Here is a 5,057-nt window from a genome sequence, read left to right on the forward strand (position 1 = left end):
GCAGGTTTATAGACCATATTAGCTCAAGTTCTCGAGCTAATTCGAAGAAATCAGAAAGTTACAGCGAGTTTTCCAGTCGATCGACTGCCTACCATGGTCGATCGACTGAGGTGCGACTTCCAGGAGCTTCTGTTCCTGTTCATTCCGTCGATCATTTCTGCTATGGTCGATCGACCGTTGTCATTCTTCTTGACTGTTCACGACCTTTCCCCTGCTTGTGCTTGGTCGTTTTTGCGGAATTGAGGAGTCTTTCCTCCCTTTTATTTTCCGACATTTTTCTGTTTTCTTCCATTTCTTCATCTTTTGCACATAATTACCGCTTCCATGTTGCTTTCTTGGTTTTACGCGTGGTATTGTTGTCTTTTCAGGTACTTTTTGGTAGCATCTTGCTCATGAAACCCCTAGCTCACGCTGGTTTGGTTTGGGAGGTTTCCTTTTTCGCGCTTAAAGTCTTGTGAGTTTCCGAGTTAAATTTCATGTCTTTTATTTATTTCACCGCAAAATCCCATTTCCTTTGCTATTTTCATTACATGATTTTGCACAATGGGGACATTGTGCGATTTGGTTTGGGGAAGGGTTTTGCGTCGCATTTTATTTGCTTGCATTCACGTTTACATTTTGTCTTGCATTGTTGTTCATTTCACATTTATATATACAAAATTCCAAAAAAATTGAAAAATCTCATAAAAATTCAAAAAAATGCACGTTTATTTTAGCATATAGGTCGAGTCGGAACGGTAGTATTTCAATGATGATATTGCATTTGCACCTGTTTTTGCCTAAACCTTGCTTAATTGACATGTTATTAGTAGAATCATATATGCATAGTCTACGAGTTTTCGTTAAGTTATTTTGCTGAACTTGAGACTTGACTTAGATTTTTGGCAAGCTACATCATATTCTGAGGATTAGAGCTTACAACTGGTGACATTCATGACCAGTTTATTTAGAATGTGAGTAGTTACTCCTTATGAGACATGTCACATTAATTTGCATAAATATGAACTTAATCTGCTTAATACCTGTATGCATTCGGTTTGTGGTTTGTTGACACATGTGGTAGAGGTATCCTTTATTCATTTTGCCCATAAGCTCCACATAGCCAAAAATAGCCTTTTGTCCCTTTTACTACATCCTATATTCAGCCTGCCTTTGTCAAGCTAGTAATAGTAGTCTTTGGGAATATTCTTATTGTTTTTGGTTACATATGCTCTTATTGAGATGATGTTGGATGAAAGAATGAAGGAGGAAAAAGAATTGAGAAAGTTGAAAAGAAAGAAAAAAAATAGAAAAGAAAAGAAAAATGATTCGAAAAAAAAAGAGGAAACAAGTTCGATACATAGTCGATCGACTGGACTCATTGGTCGATCGACTGCATCCCGAGAAAAATAAAGTTCGGAAAAATCACATGCTTCATTTGTTACGAGTTGGTGATTTATACTCCCATTTTATCATTTATATTCTTTGGGGAGTTAACTTTTATGGAGGTTGTGAGCTTTGTGCCTTGAATTGGCACCGTCATGTAACATTTACATTGAGTTTGAAGTTGGGATTCGCTTATAGTTTGGATTGAAGTTACTAGCTTGGCTTATTGCTCCTCATATCCAAATTCTTTTTTTTGCCCCTTCTTACCCATTACCTCACATATCCATATTTACCTCGGCATGTGTCATGGTCATTGGTTTGGTTGGAATGCATATGTACGGTTGTAGAGATTATTTTCATATTAGACTGCAGGCATGTTCTTATAGGTCGTAGTTAGGTGAGAGTCTTCACAAAATTACTTCTTTCTATCTTTACATATATTCACCTGTGCTTATTTGAGTGATTTGAGCGACCCGTGAGAGTCCGAATTGATAAGTCTCTACGCTGATTGTGTTCAGCAGATTTTAACGACTTTATAACTCGTTTGCATGATTCGCATTGCTAATTGATTGTTGGTTATTGCATTAAATTGGTTTAGGCTTGACGGTTTGCATTTCGCTCTGAGATTGAACTCGTTCCATTCGGTTTTAGGATCGAGTCTAGTTCTTGCTTGGGGACAAGCAAGGTTTGGTTTGGGGAGATTTGATGCGTGTCTAAAATATGATGTTTCACACTTTATTCTACACGCATTTCAGAGCTCAAATGTGCAATATATGCCATTATTTCCCTATTTTCCTCTACTTTCGTGTTTTTGTCCATTATTGCAGAAATATGAAGAATTGAGCGGAAATCGAGCCGAATCCGTCCCTAAGTAATTAACATTGCATTTGACATGAAGTATTGACTCGAGGAATGAGCTTGGTGCGCGTTTCAAGGCCTAAAGATAGCAAAAGAAAGGGTGCGTACGAGTTTAACGAGCAAAGAAGCATTTCACGATATTGCAGCCCCATTCAGATGGCCATATCTCGATTTCTATAGCAGATAATCAAGTGATTCCAATTGGAGTTGAAAGCTTATCCTCTTAGCTTTCCAACGCCACGTAGAACGCCTGATTTGACCAAGTAACGAAGAAATGGCAACTGTTTTAAGATCGGTGCGCGCTGCAGGAATCGTCAGAATGCTATTCTGTACAGCACTCTTGGTCGATCGACTGGTCCAAGTGGTCGATCGACCACCCCACGGGTTCCAGTAGCTACTGTTCACTGCTACTTAGTCGATCGACTGATGCTTATGGTCGATCGACTGAACAACGGGTCTGACGCAAAATAAAAGATCGAGATTAGAAGCCCAATTGTAATTAGGTTTTCGAGTAGGGTTTTACGTGACTCTCTTATTTAACGTAACCCTTGCCTACCTTTGAATCCATGATTCATTAGTTTAGTTTAGCTTTCAATAATAAAATTTACTTTTCGCATTAAGCTTTGGTTCTTCCCTCTTGATTCTTAAATACGGTATTCTTCTGTTTTCTTTGTTAAATTTCATTACTTTAATTCTTCCGTAGTTTAGAATTGCTAGATAGGATCCCAAAGCCAATTTATCATTTATGTTAATTATTTATTTAATTAATTCAAGTATGAATTCGATCGCTTTGTTAGTTAAGTTTATTGCTGTTATTGTCAATATCATGAGTAGCTAAATCACCATTGCTAAGATGTAGGGGATCTATGGCGTAGATGGCATTAGAATAGGTGACCCCGCATTAGGGCTTGGTCGATCGATCGCTTAACTAGTCGATCGATCGAAAGCCGGTTGGTCGATCGACTGGGGTAGCTGGTCGATCGACTGACTTCGTGTTTGATTAGCATTGTTTGATTCGTTAAGTGCAATTTTTAGCAATGAGACCGAGAGGAGACTTGTTAGATGCTTAGTTTTGACCGACCCATAGATCGAGAGATAGGGAAGGGCATTAATTAACGAATTAAGACGACTAAATTGCTGAGATCGAGAGATAATGTAATTTAGGCTTTAAGAATCACTTTTCAGGGCGAGAGCTAGTATTAGTGAGACTTAGGGACTGGTAGCATAGGCCGAAAGGAGCTACCAGTTAACTTGGACCGAAAGGACTTGTTTTACCCATCCTACACGACTGTATTTCGGACTTACCTAGGATTATGTGCCATCGCAGCTATAGTGAACCGACCGTCTTAGCATTCCTTTCATCGTTATTACATCCTTATTTACTTTTATTTATTTATTTATTTTATGTTATTAGTTTTAGAATCAACTCAAACGAAAACTCCCACAACTGTTACCGATAGACTGAAATAAAAGCAACTATAACTCCCCCGCCTCTCTGTGGTTCGACCCTGTTACCACTAGCCTAGGTTAGTCTTAATAGGAAATTATAAATATTATTTTTGGTGCTCACAACGACGGGTATCAGTGAACAAAATGAAAACATGGACATGAAAAGGAAAATAATACTCAAGGGTTACTTACCTGATCCATAATTATGGACGCGGGCCCACGGGGGCGCTTGGGGGGAGAACAAGCATTTGCATTTGTGGAGTCGCCACCAATTTATTGTGGAAAATTGGAAACCGTTCGAATACCTCATGCCATGTCAAGACACAAAGTAGTGACATGAACACCAAGAACTCGTTACCCTTAGCATTCTATATCTAGAATAACTCTCGTGGATGCCAATGAACACGGATGTTCACAGAGATCTGGAGTAAGGGGTGAGGGTACGTATTAGGAAGCTCTTTTGATCGAACACCTAATCCCGCCCGCCTCGATAGCGGCCTCTACTAATGATTAGGGAAGTTGTCTATACTCGATATATTGTCGATTATATGCATGCAATGCAACATCCAACGTTTTAATCCTAGCATGTGAAGAATTAGCTAAATCGGTGAACAATTAATTTATCATACAATTAATGTCAAAGTCGGGATTTAAGTTCAATTACATGTGAAGGCATACAAGCGATACAATAAAGAAAATTACAATGATAATACAATAAAGAAAATTATAATAATTACATTGGGTTTAATGATTTATGTAGAAAATACCTTCAAAACGGATAATTTGGAAAAGAATAAATAAAGGAATTAACGAACAGAATATGGGTGATAATACGAGTAATAGTTAATTAAATACGTAATTAATAAACTAGGTCAAAGCAACACGGGAGTTCACAGACAGAAATCAGCCAGGAATAGGCGCAGCAGAGCTGCGCCCTCTGGAAGAGGCGCAGCAGTTGCTGCGTCTGTTCCTTGGCTCAGTTCTGGCTGTGAAGCCGGAATTGCAAGTCGTTAACGTTCGTTAGTTAATTTAATGATCGATTAATATTATTTACTCGGATGGAAGTGATTATCAGATTATTTACACATGATTAATGGTCATGAAGGATATTTGTAAAAGCATCAAGCTAGTTCCTAAACAGGAAAAAAAAACCTAGAGAGAAAAAGAAAAAACCTAGAGAAACCATGCACGTCATGCTGTGCCGCCATTGATTTTCGAGCTCATGGCCAGGAAATCAGTCCAGCAGAGGCAAAGAGAGATGACTCTACGTGGGAGGAGCATCCCTCCTACGTCTGAGAAGAAGAGTTTGGGGGAAAATGCAGAAAGTACGTGGGTTTTGGAAAACCCTAATGGTGTAAGGAATGGACCTAATGTTGAGATGGAAG

This window comes from Silene latifolia, chromosome 9, assembly GCF_048544455.1.
Source record: "Silene latifolia isolate original U9 population chromosome 9, ASM4854445v1, whole genome shotgun sequence".
Classification (NCBI taxonomy): domain Eukaryota; kingdom Viridiplantae; phylum Streptophyta; class Magnoliopsida; order Caryophyllales; family Caryophyllaceae; genus Silene; species Silene latifolia.